We start from the raw sequence: 21841 nt of genomic DNA, 5'->3' as shown, positions 1-21841 counted from the left end.
ACTGCGGGTATGAGAGAGCAAATAGCAAGGTTCAACCCCAAAGGGTATCAATGGCCTGCAAATCTCTTTATTCCAGAGAATCAAAGTTCAAAGAATTTGTCCTTGTTAAGGATGCTAACCATTTTCCTTTCTCCAGAGCTGTGTAATTCTGTGGGCATTTGACTGTAAGATAGAGGTCCCTGGAGAACCAAGCTACAGGTCTCAAGGGAGACAGATGTATAAGGTTGAAATGTGAGGAAGGGAAGTAGGAAGATAGAGGAGGGAATTACTCAGAACAGGAGTAAAACAACTTCCAAAAAAGAAGGCTCTAGTGCCCACACACGTGGGCACAAGAGAACTCTATCATCCACCCTGAATTAAAGAGGCACCTGGGTTTTTTTCCAGACCTAGAATTCCCGCTGTCCTGTGCATAAAGGTGAGTGTACTAACACATTTGGTGTGTGCAAAAGCACCAGCCATTCCAACATTCTGTTAGGTTCTCACAAGTGTTTGACTAAAAGTTCCCCCAAAATGTGACTCCACCAGCTTCCCTCAGTTTAGATGGAGAAGTGCCTTCCCTCTGACCAGCAAATGTCCTCAGAGGAAAAGGAGAAATGGGGCTTGAGAGCTTTTGGAAGAGGGGACAAAATCTCTAGGGAGAGAAAAACATTAGGCTGACTGGCAAGAAGTTCACAAGGCTGCTTCTGATCGGTGTAAGGGACTCTCTAGGGACCATCCCCTAGGCCAGGGGACTGACCAGCAGCGCCTGAAGATCCCAGCTGTCAAAATCTAGAAGGTCTTGTCCCCCTAGTCCTCACCTTCCCTGCCAGACACCCAGGGGCAGCTGAGTACCTTGCCTTGGTGCCCAACAGCCAAGGGAGCTTTAAAAAAAAAAGAAAGAAAGAAAGAAAGAAAAGAAAAGAACTGCCATCCTCCCCTCCACTCCTCCGGCTAATCCCTTTCACCTCATCCCCAGGGGGTCTGTCTATATCCGGGTTCCCCTGGAGACGGGAGGTTAAGAGGGGTGCAGGAAATGTTCCTAGGAAAGGAGGGGACCAAGGTACCAAACTCTGAGATTAAATGCAAGACCCACACGTGAAGCTGAGCTTGCTGTTGCTGCTGAGAAATTATAAACCACGTGGAGGGTTGGGGGGGTAGGGGGTGGGTTCTGTGAGGGGAACTGGGTGGGAGGTGGAAGACTGAAGTAAATCAGAGTCTCCGAACCTCCAAATTTAAAGGTCCCTGTCTTTTAAACTTTTCTAGAAGGGTGGTTGGTGGAGGGGGAGGCGGAATGAGGCGCGGCTGGAGCACCCCTCCCCTTCTGGTTTTGAAGTCTCCGCTGTGGCTTCAGCGCTCCAGTCTTTCTCCCTGGTCTTTCCAACAGTTTCGGGCCACGAGAAAATCCAACCTTTTCTAACAAATAATAGACGCAAACTCCTCTGTGTCCCGAGACCCAAGCCATTGTGAAAAGACCAGGCATCGTCTTTAAAAAAATAAAAAAATAAAAATAGTATTCGCAATATCATTCGTTTTTTCTTTTCAAACCTAAAAGCTAGGCTTCTTTTTCTTTTTCTCTCCTTTTCTTTTTCTTTCTTTATCATTCACTTTCTGCTCTAAGTAAGCGCTAATAAAGAGCTAAGCTGCTAGTTCAAGTGCGTTTAACCTGATGGAGCAAACAACCAGCAGCAACCAGTCGCGCTCGAGGCTGATAGCGCAGCGACCTCTGCGCGTCCGCCCCGGCCGGTTCCCATTCTCAAGTGCCTGGACCTTGTCACTTCCACCTGTCCCAGATCCCAGCCGTGAGACCAGAGCAGGTGACTGTCTGTTCAGCGGCCCCTGGAGTTCCCGACACCCTCTGATGGGATGTCTGAGCTGTCGCTGGCCCAAGAGAAAAGAGGCCTCCAACAAGTTGGCGGAGCTGCCCTTGCTACCCGCCCCCGCCCCACCTCTCGCTTTTCCCTCTCTTCCTGAAATTCGTTTTCTTGGGGGACAGTAGGATGCATTCCAACGTTTTCTTGTGTTTTCTCCTACGGAAGCGGGCATCCTGGAAGCAGTGCCTCGTTGGAAAGTCGATGCGTTTACGGGTTGTCTGGATTTGCTTGTTTTATTGCTGTCACTTTTTGTTTTGGTTTTTTGTTTGTTTGTTTAGCAGAAGTGAAGAGACTGAGATGGAAGTTAGAAGGAAGATGGGACATTGACGAGAAAGACACAGACAAGTATATCCCTTCCCCAATTATGTTTTTTAAATTAATGTTAGAAATGGCAAATAACCGATTTTCAAAACATTACATGCAACAGGAAATTTTCCTTTCCTCTCATTATAATTGAACCGGCCCCACAGTATCTCTGGAAGAAAGTTTGAATTCTTTATGGAGGTATTTCTAGGCCTATTGTCTTTGTGCAGTGAACTTTACATCATGCTATTCAATCACAACCTATATTCTCCTGGCTACCAGCAAGATTAATTTAATCATTGTAATGCAATTATTAATACTGTTTACCCAACGTTAGGTTTCAGGTTGGCTGTTAAGAAATTAAACTCTTGCTGGGTGACCAGAGCTAGGCAGGGGTTTCTTCATGTTGAAATGAAACAGTCCTCTTTATTTAGTCTCAGGGCTCCAGCTTTCGGCCACCGGCTCAATTAGCCAAAATGGAAACAATTTTCATTCATTGCAATAACTCACTGTTCTGGAGATCGCTTTCAAAATACACACTTTATTATTATACGCTGACCTCGGTGGTGTGGAGTGGCAATAAAAGAAAGAGGCAGGGAGATCTATCTAGCCCCCTTGGGCTATAATTATTAGAAATTAATTGGGTTCAGGACCCTGGGTAGCCTAGCTAAATTAATAGCTTGTCTAGTGGTTTAAATCCGAATTTTCAGTCCACAGGAGAGAAAAGGAGAGAGTCACAGACATGAAATGCAGACCCAAGGGACGCCTGAGTTTACTTGCAAGACACTCATCTATTAAATAGTGTCCAGAATACATCTGAGTTGAGGAGGGGGGCTGAAGTAGGAGGGGCGGGGGCGACAAGAAAGAATGGAGCAAGATGGAGAGGGAGGCTGAGAGTGAGCGAAAAGGTCTCGAGTTGATTTTATTCGATTTTTCTTGTCTGCATTGTTTTCGGGAGGGGTTGCATTTAGGGGTTAAAATAAAAAATAAAGATCCCGTGTACTCGGAGCTGTCGTGCCGGAGTAAAAGTGAAAAGGGAGCCTTAGGCAAAAGGAAATTACTGCGAGCCCGCGTGACCTTTCAGGGAGGTAATCAATCAAGTGATCAACAGGGATATTTATCATCGCTATATAGGACTACTTCGCCCTGCACAGGCAGGGTGGGGGTGGGGCTGGGGGAGTGAGAGGAGGGTGGAGACACGCGCGCACTTACACACACACACTCACAAAAGTTTGAACAAACCTGATAAGCCTCGAGATAAAACACGTAGGTTTTAATGTTAAAACTACCTGTTTTGTCTGACACTGTCAGAGAAACACACACACACACACATATAAGCGCACATCCAGGCAGCAGCTGCTGCAGAAGGTGTTAACTTTGAATGATCCGCCACGCTTTGCCCTAAAAGGAAAGCTTGCAGAGAAACGCGCGCTTTGAACGCCGGCGAGGCGACAGCGCAGGGCTAACTCGGCTTCCGCGTCCAGCCAGGGAAAGGGCGCCGCGGGCCGCAAGGGGCGTGGGGCGGCTGGGGGCACCCCTTTCCACAGCGACTAGACGCCAGGGCCTGAGACACGGAACAGCCTCCTCTTCCTGCGAAATCCTCGCGCTGCCAGGGCTGCACTGCACAGCGAGGCGCGCTCGGGGCCAGCCGGCTCGGCGAGCACGCGCAGCTGGTGTTCGGCGGCCGGGCGATTTCTGGCCAGTCACCTTCTCTACCTTGTAAAACTCGCCGTTTTGTAAATTGCGTTTTCGGTCCCGGATTTCTTAGCAAATCATTCGGTTTTACAGTCCTGCTCCCTCCCCCTAGTTCAACATCCTCCCATCCAACTTCTGATGTGTATATAAGGGACGGGGAGCAGGGAGCGGTCCGGGTAGCTGGCTTTTAATAATAATGACGATGATGACATTAAATAGTCGATTTAAAATCTAGGCCCCCCGACCCGATCAAGGATTATAATCAGCAGTTCTTTGGAGAGAACGTCTGGCTGATTACTAGTCCATGGGGTTGAGGAACTATTTCCCGAAGGGTTTATGAAACGCAGTTTGGGGTGATGCGCGCCACCTCCCAGGTGGCGAGCCTAGGCTCCTGCAGTGTGGGAATGTGGGGCTGCGCCAGGGCCGTGCCTATTGGCACCAGATGCTAAGCTCGCGGTCCCCCACCCGCCGCTCTGGCCGCCCTCTCCCGGCTCGGAGCGGCCTCCTCCAGCACAGCCTAGTCTGCGGCGCCCTCGCCTGGTTTTCTTGGCCGCCGCAGTTCTGGTGTTCCCACCGCTTAGGGCTCCAGCTGTGCACAGTAGCCGCCTGGGCGTGGGGGTGGGAAACAGCTGGAGCGCCCCAGGGAGGTGCGGGTTGGGGTGGAAAGGAACCCAACAAGGAGGATTATGAGGCGAGCAAACTCCCGGAGCTGCTACTGGTTTAGAATCAGGAGGAGTAACTTCACGGGGCACGGAACTTGAGCTCCGGAAAGAAACCAGACTGCTCCTGAGCGATGTCCTGGGAAGTCTGGACCTCTTGGGGTCCCTTCCATCGAAAAAAGAATTACCTGGAAGAGTATTTCTCAAAGTGTAATCTACATACGAATCCCCTGGGGATCTTGTTAAAATGCAGATTCTGATTCAGTAATCCTGGGGTGGGGCCCAACATTTCTCGGCAGGCTCCTAGGTGATGCAGATACTCCTCGAAGTGTAGTCGCAGACCAGCAACATCAAGCATCGCCAGGATTTCAATAGAAACTCAAGATCTCAGGCCCCAACCAAACTTACTAAATCAAAATTGACATTTTAACAAGTGATTCACTAGAACATTAAAGTTGGAGATGCACTGCAATAGAATGTACCTGGCCAGGTTTTCTTTCTTCAGTCTTAAATCAGGACGCCTCTGTGATTGAACTTCATTTCAAATCCGGCTTTCTGCCGTGGTCACGGGAGAGGATGGAGTGAACGAACCTATCCAAGTAAAAGCTACATCTCCTCTGGCCCACTGCAGAAACCCTAGACTGTCACATGCATTGACCACTGAGCTTAGGGACCAAATGCCACCTGCAAGGCCTCCTGGATTCTTGTCTGATTGACATCCCTTACCGCCACTTTCCTCACGCCCCCCTCCCATTCAGTATTTTGCTGCCAAGTCTATGGCTTTTATTTCTCCCTCCTTACATTACAGATTTTTGTTTACAGATCTTCCTTCTCCTTTCAGCTGTGGACATCTTGAAAGAGATTATGCCTTATATTCTTCACTTTGTGTTTTCATCTGCAGCATGGAAATAGTCATTTCTTCCCACATAGGATTAATATATTAAAATGCTTTGGAAGCCATGGTTGCCATTGTTAAGAAAAGATGGCAGTATTCAGATTTCAGGGCCATTACACATTAGATAAATTCTGGGGTCACAAGATAGAGTTGAAACACCTTAAGTATCAAACCACTGGAGGTACAAATCCCAGTCCTCCCTTTTACCAGCTGCGTAACTTTAGGTAAATTACTGAGCCTCTCAGAGTCCCAGTTACCTCCTCTGTATTATTAGAATAAGTATGTACATCTTGCAGAATACTTGTGATGATTAAAGACAATGTATACAAGGCACCTAGTATGGCACCTGCTACATAGTAGAAATTTAATAAGTAGAGTTTTTTAGAGCTCCAAGCTCTAACAATTCATAATCGGCAAAATGATAAGGGTGTGTGTGTGAGAGAGAGAGAGAGAGAGAGTGTGTGTCAGGGGTCTTGGATACTGCTCTTCCCATTCCCATCTGCAATAAGATATGTTGCCTTTAGTCAGCAGACTGCCCCCTCAAATAGCTGAAGCCTGAGGACTTTGATATATATAGAACTGACTGATACAGATAGATATTAACATTTCCGTTTAAATGGGCACGTGTGTGTGTCTGTGTGTGTGTGTGTGTGAGAGAGAGAGAGAGAGAGAGAGGAGAGAGAGAGAATGGTTTTAGCTATGGTTTTTGATTTGTTTTTTGTTTTTTGTTTTTTTGTTTTGAGATGGAGTCTCACTTTGTCACCCAGGCTGGAGTGCAGTGGCACGATCTCGGTTCACTGAAACCTCTGCCTCCCAGTTTCCAGCAATTCTCCTGCCTGAGCCTCCCCAGTAGCTGGAATTACAGGTGCACACCACGAGGCCCAGCTAATTTTTGTATTTTTAGTTGGGACATGGTTTCCCCATGTTGACCAGGCTGGTCTTGAACTCCTGACCTCAGGTTATCCGCCTCCCTCAGTCTCCCAAACTGCTGGGATTACAGGAAGGAGCCACCATGCCTGGCCCCTTAGCTATGTATGTTTTTGGGGTTTGTTTGTTTTTTTGTTTTTTTTTTTTTTTTTTTGGTTTTTTTTTTTTTTTGAGACGGAGTCTCTCTCTGTCGCCCAGGCTGGAATGCAGTGGCACGACCTCGGCTCACTGCAAGCTCCGCCTCCCGGGTTTACGCCATTCTCCTGCCTCAGCCTCCAGAGTAGCTGGGACTACGGGCACCCGCCACCGCGCCCGGCTAATTTTTTGTATTTTTTAGTGGAGATGGGGTTTCACCGGGTTAGCCAGATGGATTTTTAAGGGATTCTTGTGTGCTTGTGCTTTCACAACTCAATTTCATGAGAGTCAACACTACACTCAGTTCATCTCATACAACTCAGTTCATCTCATACAAGGAGAGTCCTGACCATCTCCCAGTCAGCCTGTGGCAACAGGACCTGGGCCACATGCTGAGGGCCGGTGAGATTCACTGACAGATGCATTGCTTCTCCCATGACCTTATGATTGCAAGAATTTCTGCACAATATATACAAAGTGAGTATTTGAAGATGTGTAATGTTTTTATATTACCATGCTCTCTCCCTGTGAGATGGAAGCCACAAAGACAATTCAAAGAGAAAGTGGCTTTCAATGGAGTAAGCACTCTTTCTCTCTTCTTTCTTTTAAAATTATTTTTACATGCTTTTAAATTTGTTCAGTGTTTCTTAAATTTTCACTTCCATAAATCTGGTTGTTGCCCATATTTTCAATACATGAAACTATTTATTCAGTCTAGATTCCTGCCAGGAAATAAAAGATTTGTAAAATTAACACCTACAGGACTTTTAAATTCTTTACTCAAACAAACAAGTGATTATGGTTGACATGAGGAAATATAGACATAAAGCAACTTAATTTGCTTGATATACTTTTAAACTTATAAGTATAGCAGACTTTCCACATCTTTTTAAAGCACAAAGTATAGGATCCATGCTGAGACAGCTTATAAATGAGACTTCCTTGTAACAAGATCCTCAGTACTCAATAACTTAATTCCCTTGACTTAGGTCCAAGGCAGACCTGGCAACCCTCAAACTCTGCTGGGGAGTGAAGTCCTATAGCCATGACAGAGTGTGATACAGGTGTGCCCTGCTTTATGAAAAGCCACATCACAATGTGATTATTCGCTTCGTGCTATTTTATTAAATAATGAGTTCCCCTGGGACATTTAAAATATGATTTGACTTACAAAAATCTGATTTATACTCACTTTCCCCAGAAACATACCTATTGAAGTAAAGCTATGTTTTTTTAAATGATGATGCATGTCCCATAGCAAATGTTTTATAATGAAAAGTCCATTTTCAAAGATTAAGACAAAGGAGTATATGACCATTCTGGGGTTGGGAAAGAAACAATTTCTGTACAGCTCAATTGTACACAGAAGAAACTGTAGGACTCATCAATGGAATTATCTACTTTGAGGGCTCATGTAAATACACTAGAAACCAGGAACATGATAAGATTTGGACTTCAGGCCGGGCGCGGTGGCTCAAGCCTGTAATCCCAGCACTTTGGGAGGCCGAGGTGGGCGGATCACGAGGTCAGGAGATCGAGACCATCCTGGCTAACATGGTGAAACCCCGTCTCTACTAAAAATACAAAAAAAAACTAGCCGGGTGTGGTGGCGGGCGCCTGTAGTCCCAGCTACTCGGAGGCTGAGGCAGGAGAATGGCCTGAACCTGGGAGGCGGAGCTTGCAGTGAGCCGAGATCGCGCCACTGCACTCCAGCCTGGGTGACACAGCGCGAGACTCCGTCTCAAAAAAAAAAAAAAAAAAAAAGATTTGGATTTCAAACATTTTAGAAAATATAATGTTCTTGTACTGGGTTTTGATAGTAAAATGTTCAAATCAACTCTATAAACACTCTCGAAAAATACACTTTTTGAAATGGGAAGAATTTCTGTTGCATAGAGAAACTGAAGAATAGTTCTAGGGCTAGGTGCAGTGACTCATGCCTGTAACCCCAGCACTTTGGGAAGCTAAAGAAGGAGGATTGCTTGAGCCCAGGAGTTTGAGACCAGCCTGGGCAACATGGCAAGACTCTGTCTTACAAAAAAAAATTAGCTGGGCATGGTGGTGTATAACTGTAGTCCTAGCTACTTGGGAGGCTGTGGTGGGAGCCCAAGAGTTCAAGGCTGCAATGTGCTATGATCACACCACTGCACTCCAGCCTGGGCAACAGAGTGAGACTCTGTCTTCCAAAAAAAAGATTTGTCTGGGCTTACACCCATTTAGAAGTAATAGCTTATCAGCAAAAAATCACTATCTAACTCATATCCAGGTTTTCACTTAGCTGTTTGACATTGAACTGGAACTCTGAAATTGGATACATTGGACTCACAAGGACATTTGCTATTCTTAGGGGCTCTAGGAGACAACTTCAATTCTAGCTACAGTGGAAGCACCAATGCAGAGAAGCCAAGATAGTGAATGATATTTTGATACATCTGTTTCTGTTGTTAATGCTTTGCTGAGCTTTTCACAACATTTGTGTCCAAAATTTCTACAGAATCAACTATTACGCAGGTTTCTTCATCAAACCAATTGAGCAGTCTGGTGTCTCTTGTGCCTCCCAAAGTGGAGCAACATTTAAGAAGGGAGCAAGAGCTACTTAGCTACAGGAACCTCTTGTTCTAATCTACCCTACACAGCACTGCCTGCTTAACCTTCCTGAGACACTGTTCTGAAAGTGTCTTTCTTCTACGACAATTTTCAAGATCCCTCAGTCACTGTCAAGATAAAGCCCCAAATTTTTGCCTCTCATTCAAAGGTATTCTACATTGGGGAAATAGCAAGAGAGGTGGGGAATCATGAGATGTGCACCAGAAACAGCAAGGGTATTAGGCACCCTATGTTATGGGATTCAGGAAGGAACTTCGTGGGAAATAGGTTTGGAAAGACAGGTTGGACACATGTCACAGAGGCTTGGAATGAATGGCAAAATTTGGGGACTTTATCTTGAAGACAACTGAGAGATCCTGAAGATTCTGAATAGGGGAATGACTTTATCAGAATTTGCCTTAGGAAGATGAAGCAGGCAGTGATGTGAATTATACATCTTCTTCACATGTTCAGACTATCCATCTTTTGAGATTCAAAACAAACATCACCTCCTCTCCTAAAAGTTCTGATATGTTCTTTCAAGTGGAAAAACAATCTCTCCCCATCACAATCACAATCACCTATGGCATCTTAGTTTTACATGTTGGTTTTGTCTGTATCTCTATGATCTCTCTCCATAGGCTGTAAATTCCTTGCGGGGATATTTGTATCAATTCTCCTTGATAAGGAGATGTTTTGCTCAAAAATTGTACTGTCTAAATGTAAGGATTCTAATTTTAAACAATAAGAGAAAATCATCAACCACTGCCTTTTTAGATATTGCTTTTTCTTCACTTTCTCAATTCTTTTTTCCTGTTATCTGATGAGATATATGTTAGATCTTCTTGCTCTATCTTCTGTATTTATTAGCCTCTTTCACAGATTCTCTCTTTAGTATCTTGTGCTGACTTCTGAATAATTTCCTCAAATTTATATTCAAGTTCTCTAATTGTCTCTCTGTATCTAATAAGCTATTTAAACTGTCAATTAAATTTTTTATCTTTTTTTAATTTCCATAATTTATATTTGATTCTTTTTTAAAATGTGCCTGTTATCTTTTCACACTGCCTTGTCTTATTTTTTACCTTACAATTCAGTTTTTTGGGGTTGTTTTTGCTTTTTGTTTTTCGTTTTTGTTTTCGACAGAGTCTTTCTCTCTTGCCCAGGCTGGAGTGCAATAGTGCAATCTCGGCTCACTGCAAGCTCTGCCTCCCGGGTTCACGCCATTCTCCTGCCTCAGCCTCCTGAGTAGCTGGGACTACAGGCGCGTGCCACCACGCCCAGCTAATATTTTGTATTTTTAGTAGGGATGGGGTTTCACCATGTTGGCCAGGCTGGTCTCGAACTCCTGGGCTCAAGTGATCTGTCTGCCTCTACCTCCCAAAGTGTGGGATTACAGGCATGAGCCACCACACCTGGCCAGGTTAAGTTTTTAAATGTTTCAAATATATTTATTTTATCTGACAACTCCATTATCTGAAGTTCCTAGGGACTATTATTTATTTATTTATTTATTTACAGATGGAGTTTTACTCGTTTCCCAGGCTGGAGTGCAATGGTGCGATCTTGGCTCACTTCTACCTCCGCCTACAGGGTTCAAGTGATTCTCCTGCCTCAGCCTCCCAAGTAGCTGGATTTAGACATGTGCCACCACACCCAGCTAATTTTGAATTTTTTAGTAGAAGCGGGGTTTCTCCATGTTGGTCAGGTTGATATCGAACTCCTGACCTTAGGTGATCCACCCGCCTCAGCCTCCCAAAGTGCTGAGATTACAGGCACAAGCCACCACGCCTGGCCATGGGATCTTTCTAATCCTTCTGTTTGTTGTACCTACTAATCATTACTCAGAAAAATTGTTTTTCCATACTTTAGAATTTTAAGTTGTGAGTTCACCTTCAACAAGATTTTCTCTGTGGAAATCATGTTTAAAATTACTTGACATATCCTTTCAGAATGGTTTTACCTTTGCTTTTGTTGGATGCTTCAGTGTTATCAATTTTTTCACTAGTTTATCAGCCTGGCTTTTCCCAAACTATGGAGGAAATATAATTAGAACCACAGGTGTAAGTGATAGTAGGCCTGTTGGAAAGAATTGTCAGGGGACACTTTTTTTTTTAACCCAGAGGCCAGATGAGATAGAAGCTTCCTTGTTATTTCTTTTTCTAGTGAGTTGATGATTTTTCTAGACCAGCATTTCACCGATTACGTAGCCCTTTGAGACACAGATTTATGCAAGGGTATCAGTTTTTATCTCCCCAACTCATGTTGGGCCAGAGCTTTATGTCCTGACTCCATGAGAGTTTTGAAACCTACACCCTGAGTTCTCAAGGCTATTGTCTCCCGTTCCATAACCACAGGCTGCCAGGATTTTGATTCCCACTGTGTTGAGCCCCAGAGACTTTCCTTCCTTTTTTCAAGAGCATTGATTAGTTATTAAGCAGAATGCCTCAGTGATTTGTGAAGGGAAAGATTGCAGATTATTTAGTCCATAAAAATACTGGGAAGCCTAGACCTGAAAATACCTGTGGTGATTTGCTGTTAGTGAATTTCGCTTTCAATTTTTTCTTTTTTTTTTTTTTTTTTTTTTTTTGTGACGGAGTCTCGCTCTGTCGCCCAGGCTGGAGTGCAGTGGCCAGATCTCAGCTCACTGCAAGCTCCGCCTCCCAGGTTCACACCATTCTCCTGCCTCAGCCTCCCGAGTAGCTGGGACTACAGGCGCCCGCCACCTTGCCCGGCTAGCTTTTTTGTATTTTTTAGTAGAGACGGGGTTTCACCGTGTTAGCCAGGATGGTCTCGATCTCCTGACCTCGTGATCCGCCCGTCTTGGCCTCCCAAAGTGCTGGGATTACAGGCTTGAGCCACCGCGCCCGGCCTCAATTTTTTCTTGAATCCTTTTATTTAAATGAAATATCTGACTCCCAAAACAAAGGCAGAGCTGAGTGTCACCTATAAGTAGAATCACAAAAATAGCTTTTTCACATGTTTTTGATAAGCCTAAAATCTTTTGTTCTACCTTTCTTCACTGGTCATCAAAATCATATTCAGCCTTCAATTGTCATCTCAGATTCAGCATTGTCCCTAATGTTTTCCATGGTAATGATAGTAATAATAATGATTATATTAAACCACTGGTCAAAGTGAAAAAAAAAAGAAGAAGAAGAAGAAGAATTACAGAACAACAACTATTTATTAAGTGCTTACCCTGTGTTAAGCACTATACTGGCATTTATAATATGTTACCTTATTTTTGCCAATAATTCTATGACATTTTTAACCTCAGTTTACTGGTCAAGAAACTGATATTCCCAGAAGTTAAATAACTTTTGAGGTGGCTTAGCTAGTAGTACATTGAGCTACATTAAATTGCTGATAGTCAACTAGTTTTTTTACCCACAACAAAGCAGTTTTGCATAATTCAATCTAACAAATGATGAAGGTAACATTCAAATTAAGGTCTGACCAATTTCTAACCTCATATACCTCCCTTTAGACAACACAGCGTCTTCACTATGCTAATTATTCCTTCCTGTAGGTTATCATAGCACTCTTATACTATGTCTTCATTCAGTTTCCTCATTTGACCTTCAGTTACAATAAAGCTTGTACATCTGTTTTCTCCAGTGGATTATAAGTTCCTTGAGGGCTCTGCCTTAGCTCTGTATCCCAGGCCCTTTGCACAGTACTTGGTACAGGATAAGTCTTCAATATGTTTTTTTTTTTAATAAACTAAACTAGGTTATTCCAGTTTTAGTCAATATTTATATGCAGCTAATGTGTTTTTAAACTTTTCTCTTTCACTTCATTTTTCCTAGTGGCAGTTTCATAACATGGTCCCAAATGTTTTGACATTCTTCCCATTGAAAGATGGGATCTATCTACGTCTCCTTTCCATGAATCTGGATGGGTTTGTGATGGCTTCAGCCGGCAGAGTGGTGCAGGGTGATGTTAAATGACTTCTAAGGTTTGGCTATAAAAGCTCATGCAGCTTCTGCCTAGGTTTGTGGGAACATTTGCTCTCAGCAGGCTCCCTCTTGAATGCTTCATTTCAGAACCCAGCAGCCATGCTGTGAGAAGCCCAATTCACAGAGAGAGCCCTCACTAGGTTCTCTGGTGAGGGAACCAGAGAACCCAGCTTTTGAGCTATTCCAGCATGCAAGCCAGGTAGATAAGTGAAGATGTCCCCGGATGAGTTCAAACCCCAGCATTATGAGTTGTCCCCACGCATTTGAGTCTTTCCAGCTGAGGTCCCATATATTGTGGAGCAAAAACACATGAGTGTAATAGAATCAGTGTTGTTTTACACTGCTGTGTTGGGGTGATTTATTGTACAGCAATAAATAAGCATTGCTTTTGTTTGGCGTGTCTGGTAAGGACCACTATAGCCTAGTAAGTTCTGAAACCTCTGGAGATTGGGACAGTGGGAGCTCCTTTCCCCAGTGATAAGACTCTGGTGCTAGATGACTGTTCCTTTGTCCAGAATCAAAACTGGGCTTCAAGTGGATTTCAGCTTCTGGACATGTTTTGAGCATTTGGCTCACACTTGTGTCTTACTTGCTGTCTGTCCTGTAAGTCTGAACCCAAACGGGTTGGCTGAGAACAGTGGTCTCCTAACTCATTGTTGTTACTCTTTTCTTGAGGCTGAACCTTGCCTCTACCATCCCTCATACTGACTCTGACATGCCTACCCAGCCTACAGCAGCCAAGCCATTCACTGGAAGCTGAGCCCTGCTACTGACCCAGAAGACCCATTGCCCATTCTACCTTCTTGTTCAGGACTACTCAAAGACTGATTCCAGACCAGGCTGTCAGCCAAGCTTTGTCTTCTTGGACTCTGACCCCTCCTTAAAGGGGTGCAGCTCTTTCTTCATTACCAGCCATCCTACAAAGTATGGCCCTTCTCTTTACTAGGATTTGTTGGCAAATAGCATGGCTAGACCTACCCTCTTCATTGCAGTTAGTCTCACCAAATAGTCTAATAGCAGACACACTTGCAGAGATATGCAGGCAGAATGATCAGTGTGAGTCAGTGGTCTCTAGGGGCAAGTGAACCTCCCTGAAGCTCAGAGGCAGAGGTGCCAGGAGTTCCTGGGGCAGCTGTGCTGGAGGTTCTGTCATTCTGTCCTAAGCACCATTCATGTTGAGAAGTAAGCAGGGACAGCTGCAGTGTTTGGTTAGGCCAGTCCTGTGCTGTGGAAGGGCATTTCTTCTAGTTGCTATGTGAAGCATCCAAGCCGGGTTCTCTGTTCCTCCCAGAGATCTATAAACTGTCTGAAATCTTTTAGTAAAACCTTCCTGCTTAAATGAACCAGAGTGGTTTTTGTCTGGAATTAAAAACACTAAATTTACCATCTTCCAACATCTTGTGACTGTGTGAATCAATCAGAAAATCCTAGAGCTGTAGGCCGTTTATTTAATTTTTGTTTGCAGGTCTGGACAGAAAGTACACACCATTAATATTGAAGATCAACTATAAGCCCTACCATGGTAGTAGAAAATTAGCAAGTTCTATGCAGTTACAAACAATGACCAACCAATCAGGTGACATATTCAAATACCATTACTTTCAGTAAAACTTTTAATGTTGGCCGGGCGCGGTGGCTCACGCCTGTAATCCCAGCACTTTGGGAGGCCGAGGTGGGTGGATCAAGAGGTCAGGAGATCGAGACCATCTTGGCTAACACAGGTGAAACCCCGTCTCTACTAAAAATACAAAAAAAAATTAGTCGGGCGTGGTGGCGGGTGCCTGTAGTCCCAGCTACTCAGGGAGGCTGAGGCAGGAGAATGGTGTGAACCCCAGAGGTGGAACTTGCAGTGAGCTGAGATCTGGCCACTGCACTCCAGCCTGGGCAACAGAGCGAGACTCCGTCTCAAAAAAAAAAAAAAACTTTTAATGTTAATATTAATAATGTTAAGTAATAAATGTATTAATATTAATAAAAAGTTTTAGTCATTATAAAATAAATGTATGATTTACCTTAAAATTTAATATTTATCTCCCCTATGAAATTTCTATTTTGGGAAAAACGTTTTGTAAGGAATATATCTTACAGTAGTAGTACACTTACATAACTTATTAATATTTGCCATGCAATTTTGGAATTGCAAATTGCACACCTGTAGTCCCAGCTACGGGGGAGGCTGAGGCACAAGAACCGCTTGAACCCAGGAGGCAGATGTTGCAGTGAGCCAAGATCATGCCACTGCACTCCAGCCTGGGCAACAGAGTGAGACTCCTGTCTCAAAAAACAAACAACCAAAAGAATTTAGAAATAACTGCTATGAATTCACTGTTGTGAATTAAAAGTATCCATTCTTTAAAGAGACTTTAATGGTCATCTAATGAAATCCTTTGTGAAATTTTTTGATGACAGAAATCTTTCTTCAAAAAAGCTCCTAACTACTTCTCAGATACGATACTTATTACCTAGGTGACAAAGTAACACCAAACCCCCACAGCACACAATTTACCCATGCACTAAACCTGCACATGTACTCTGTGAACCTAAACCTAAAGGTTGGAAGGAAAACAATAACAAATACACAAAAAAACTTCAATGCCTAAAACAAACAATATACTTTGGTAGAGTCCCCTCATCCACTCCTTTCCTGAAGGGTCCTGAAAAGCACTGTTTGCAAACCATGGGTATACTAGACCTCTCTCATTTTCCTGATTAGGGAAGGAAACTATTTGGCCAAGAATTATTTAATGATGGAACTGGGGCTCAACCTACATTCTCAAATATCTTTTTGGCTAAAAATCTTTCCATCATATTGCATTATTCTATTTAAATGCTAGATTTGAAAGAGTTCTGGTGATGCTTCCTAATTTGTGTTTCCTTTACAGTTCAGAAATGTTGAGAGATATTTGCAAATCTGAGGCTGGGGAGTATCTGAGAAGCTGGAGGGAAACATTAAATAACCTCTACCTATCACCCTGACCGCTAGCACTTCCAAGCAAAGCTGTTTATATAAGAACATTTTAAAATGAGTTCCCTGTGCATTTTGTTTCTGCTTTCTTGCCTGTTGGCTTTAGTTGAAAGAATCTGGATTGGAAGCCCAGCTAAACACTTTCATCTGATCCAATCACAATCACATCGTCATCTGATAGAAATGTGGCATCACCAAACCTCTAGTCTCTTGTTCACACATGTGGACTCTAATCAGCAAAAAGAATAAGCTGTAGTGACTACAAGCAAATATCTCTGAACTTCACTGAGTTTGATGACAGTGGTAATAAAAATAGTCTTTTCCATGACGAACACTACCAGTAAGTCAACCGTTCAAGAGGGATACTTTTAAGAGTAACTGATGCATTAGCTCTTGTCAATGAGATTCCTTTTGGCAGTAATATATTCTGGGGATTAAGTTAAACCAAATGTTTGTAACAATGGAAATTTATTCATGTTAACAGTTAGGATTATCATCCCAGTGAATATTCACTATAGTTACAGTCAAATTTACTCTTTTGGACATTGCTTATTTTCATTTCTTTTTTATAAACTCCACTAAAAGCAATAGAAAGCATCCTTTAAACATTTTTAAAGTGTTGCAATTTATTTTCTTTTAAACTGTGGTTTTTTGTTGTTGTTGTTATTGTTGTTGTTGTTGTTTAGGGGCTGATCTCCCTTTGCCCACACAGTGCTGGCAGTGAGCAATGAAAGCTCTGCTTGAGAAAGTTCTGTAAGTTCTTTGGCCACATTTGAGCTCACCATGGCTGGATACTACATGGCATTTGTCCTTTGATTTCAATCTGTTTTCTGCCACTTGGTTACTTTGTGGTCACGCAGGTGAATAAGAGGGCCAGTGTTGACTTTATAACTTGAGAGCTTATCTCTCTGGTTCCTGTACCTAGAGGGAGATGGTGCAGGTACAGAAAGGTCCATACATACATAACCTTCCATGAAACAAGCCTTCTGCTAGCTTCTGGAGTCACTCCGGCAGTTTGTGGTTGCAGAATTCAGCAAGACTAAGAACTAGTGTTGTGTATCACAAATGCACTTTGTCCTTTAGAGGACTTTATTCTGAAATTGTTCTAAGTCCGTATTTTTGTCGGTTGGTATTTTTGTCAGCTTTTTTATCTCAGGCTATAAGTGACACTTTATCATGTTTTTAGTCTGTAGAATGAAAGAAAGAGAGTAATAGAGAATTTGCATTTTGTGTTGCATGTTGTGTTGCTAAAAAGACTATCATGTTTTTAGTCTGTAGAATGAAAGAAAGAGAGTAATAGAGAATTTGCATTTTGTGTTGCATTTTGTGTTGCTAAAAAGACTATCATGTTTTTAGTCTGTAGAATGAAAGAAAGAGAGTAATAGAGAATTTGCATGTTTGTTTGTTTGTTTGTTTGTTTGTTTCATCACTCTTGGCTACATAGATACAAGAGTGACAATTATTTCTCCACAATGAAGAGTGGAGAGGGGCTTCATGAGTGGCTTCAGTGCACCTACGACCTGGATGCCTTGAAAGGGTCCCCACAGAGCCTTGCATGCCAGTGACATGGTTCTTCACTCTTCCTGGCTACCACACCAGAGCAAGCTCAGAGAAACCCAGGAGGGATGTTTGTAACAATGGAAATGTGCTCATGTTAACAGTTGAGATTTTCATCCCAGTTAATATTGACTGTAGTTACATTCACATTTACTCTTGTGGACACTGTTTGACCAGTGGAGGAGGAAACTCTCGTTTATTCCCAAGTCACTCCCAAGTCATCAAACACCAGCTGCAGAAGAAAGCAGTTGCCCAGTGGCCCCACACCTTCCAGCTAACTGTTCCTCAAGCATGAACTGATTGCCCATCTTCCTGTTACTTGGTGGCTCTTAACCATGGTTGCATCTATAATTACCTGCAAAGCTCGTTAGAACACTGATACTAAGGTTCCAATCCAAACCAACAAAATCAGAATCTTTGGGGAAGAGTCATGAACATTCCTATGTGTTAATAGCTCCCCAGGTGATTTCCACTTTCCAAAGTACCTTCTCTGTACTAAGTCTTTGACCTTATAGAGATCTTTGATCCATTGGCCCTGTTGCTTTTTCACTAATTATCACTCTCATTTCCTCATATCCAGATTCCCATGGTCCATAATTGTAATCATGTGCAACAGCTCCATCTCTCCCCATTATTGTACTTTCCTGGTAAAGTCCCTTAACAGGGTTAAACTCACTGCCACAGCTACTGTATACCTGGACCAAATCTCCTGAACATTCCCATGGAAAAACACATGACCAACCATGTTAACTGTTTAATTTTAGATCCATGTTTTAGAAAATCCATGGTTTAGAAACCATATTCAAAGGAACCTGAAATGTTGACCTCATGTTAAAAAGTCTTTACAGGTTCCACGTATGAAATAATAACAAATCTCAATTGAACACATAGCACAGCTCAAAAATCCTATTATGCTTTCAGATTTTCAACTTCCCATACTACAACTTCTATTCTCTCCCCCAAATCTTCTATATTCCCTTTCTCTCCCCACTACTCTTGGCTGATGATCTGGCCTCATCATTGACTGGGAAAATACAGAAATCAGAGGGGATTCCTTATCTTCCTACCCCCAAACCTGCAAAACTACCCACATCTGTATTCAGACTTTTTGCCCTCCCTCCATTTGCTATGCATTAAACATCCCTGTTCCTATGAAAGGCCAGCCCTCCTCTTTGATCTGGATCTCTCCTTCTCTTATCTATTGAGGACTTCATTCCTCCCTTCCTAAGAATACATTGCTAATTTCTTCCCAGAATTTACAAATAAGCATGTTTCAGTATCTTCCAACTTAAAACAAAACAAACCTTTCATAACTCTACATCCACCTTAGCTGTTACACCATGTCCTTGCTTCTCTTCACTTTAAAACTTCTTTAAAAAGGCTTGTCTTTAGTCACTCACCCCACTTCCTCGATACTCTAGTAAAAACACTATTATCAAGGTCAGCCTTACCTTGCAACCATCTTTTCTTTGATATCTAAAAGGAATCTCAAGCTTAACATGTCCACAAACAATCTCTTTTTTCTAGCACTACAAAACAATGTGGGCCTTCCTCAGTCTTCCTATTTCACTCAATGGCAGCCTTATCCACTGAGTTAAGCCTTTTTCTTCTTTATCTCATGCCCTATGTATAATCCGTCAAAGTGTTTTGTTGGCCATTCTTCCAAAATACATCATGAATCCAGTCCTCTCTCCATTTCTTACCACTCCAGTACAATCACCATCATTCCTCATTTGGACAGTCTCCTCTCTTCCACCCCTGTCTCATGACATCCATTTTCTGTATGGCAGCGTGGGCAGTCTTTTAAAAACCTAGATGAGATCAGATCATGTCCAATAGCTTCCTACTATTCTTAGAATATATTTAAATTTTTTCCTAGGTCTGCATGATCTGGCTCTTGCCTACTCCTCCAACCTCATCTCAGATACTCCTACCACCCCCCGCAACTTTGCCCCAGCATAGAGGGCCCCTGAATGGTCCAAAATCACTGTGTACCCAGACAAATCTCAAACCGTTTAGCTCAGCGTGTTATACCTAAAATTCTTGTGCCCCAGACCTTCTTTTGGCCAGCTCCTTCTTATCTCAGCTCAACAGTCACTTCCTCTCCCTGACCACTCGTTCTAAAGTAGCCACCACCCAACACATCACTTTTTATTACATTACTTAGTTTCTTTTCTTCATGGCAAAAAAAAAGGAGAAGAAGTGATTTTAGTTTCCATTCCAAAAGTAGGTAAAGCTACTTTTTAAAATATCCTCCAGGAATTCCTGTGAAAAAGGAAATGCTGGGCCAGTCACGGTGGCTCACGCCTATAATCCCAGCACTTTGGGAGGCCGAGGTGGGCGGATCATGAGGTCAGGAGTTTGAGACCAGCCTAACTAACATGGTGAAAGCCCGTCTCTACTAAATATACAAAAATTAGCTGGGCATGGTGGCACGCAGCTGTAGTCCCAGCTACTCAGGAGGCTGAGGCAGGAGAATTGCTTGAACACAGGAGGCGGAGGTTGCAGTGAGCCGAGATCATGCCAATGCACTCCAGCCTGGGTGACAGAGCGAGATTCCATGTCAAAAATAATAATAACAACAATAATAATAATACCTGGCCTTTAAGCACACTTCCTGAATCGCACAGGTAAGTATTACTGACTTTCTCAAATGGCCTTTGGAGAGGTTTGAGATTTGGTGAGAATAATCACAATTTTAGTTGTAGCTCTGACTACTCAGGTCCTTTGACTAGGTCACATGGCCTAAAGAATTTTGGACCATATATTCTATGTTTCTCTGTCTCCACAAGAAGCACCAAGTCGGGGGACTCCTTTTTGTGACAGTGTTTAACCTACCAGTATCTGTGATTTGGAGCAAGCTTAGTGATAATCTAAAGGATGATCTGGTCCTTGCTTCTCATAGTGTAAAAGCCCTCACATGGTTAATTTAAGAAATGACTCTTTTATACATTAAATGTCCTTTTAATAAAAGGGTATAACTAATTTTGTCTCCTTCTAAGTGATAACACCACTTCTGCTTTCAGAAGCTAATTAGGAGATGCCCAGTTTGAATTCTTTGATACCATTGATGAATGAGAAATGTACATGGGTAATTTTTCTTTACTGCTAATAGAAGTTAAACAGCACATGTCCTGTGGAACAAAATTTTCTTCTCTGCAATAATAGTAGCTGTTTTGTTTTGACTTCAGAAATCCTGGAATCTCTGTGTAGCCAACAGTAATTACTGCTCATTACAATAATCATCACCATCGACCTGATCAGTCCCTTGGAACACAAGTCAGGACCTAAAGTAATGGATTTTTACCTAGGGTGATGAAGAATTTTACCTGAGGCCTAGCGCAGCCTCTCTGGGAGCCACATTTGGTGACTGATACTGGCAGCTGTTAATAAATTAAATTCCTAAGTCAGAATTTTTGTTTTAAGTGTTTTCTGAGTGAAACCATATTGAAAGGAACCTGAAATTTTGACCTCATGTTAAAAAGTCTTTACAGGTTCCATGTATGAAATAATAAAAAGAGCAAATGTGGATAAGTGAGAAGTTTGTCAAGCAAGGAAAGTAAAAGCAGCAACCATGTTATAGAGCTGTGGAGACCAACCTCTACTTCTTGGTTTAGGGGTTCCCTTCAAAATAACATGTATGGCTAGAAGAGGGGTAGGTGCTGGAGTGAAAGCAAGCCCTGGGGGTGGTGTACAGAATAAAATCATAAAGTCTCGGGATTAAAATGGATCTGAGGCTTAAATCCCATTTATAGTATTAGAGTGAACCTTTACTATGTGCCAAACATTAGGTATATTTAGAGTTCAAAAGCAAGGGACTCGGCTCTGTCTTCAAGGAGTTCGTAGTTTTGACCAGACTATCAGTTCAGATGCATTCTTCCAGGAAGGCGTTCAGCTACATCCAAATAAAAAACAAACACGCATTTTCAGAGGCTTAACTAAATAGGGTCATTTTCCTTCCAAATGTTAGGTCCAGAGGTGGGCAATTCAGAGCCATTCAGGCTCTGGCTCCGGATATCTTTGTGCTCCACCATCATTAACATATGACTTCCTTCCACAAGCTGGCCACTCACGGGTGCCAGGTAGCAGCTCTACTCCAGCTACTTGCCTCCTGCCAGGAAAGCAAGGAGAGAAAGAACAAAGAGGAGGGTAAGAAAGCTGCCTGAATCAGGAAAATAAAATCTTTCCCAGAAATCTCTAGCAGACGTTGGTTTCTGTCTCCTGGCCAGAATTGTGTAGTAAGGCCACTCTATCTGCAAAGAATTTTGGGAAGGTAAGTACTTAAGCTAGGCATATTGCCACTCCAA

Source organism: Papio anubis, chromosome 2 (assembly GCF_008728515.1).
Source record: "Papio anubis isolate 15944 chromosome 2, Panubis1.0, whole genome shotgun sequence".
NCBI classification, from domain to species: domain Eukaryota; kingdom Metazoa; phylum Chordata; class Mammalia; order Primates; family Cercopithecidae; genus Papio; species Papio anubis.
Note: the sequence above shows the minus strand (reverse complement) of the source record.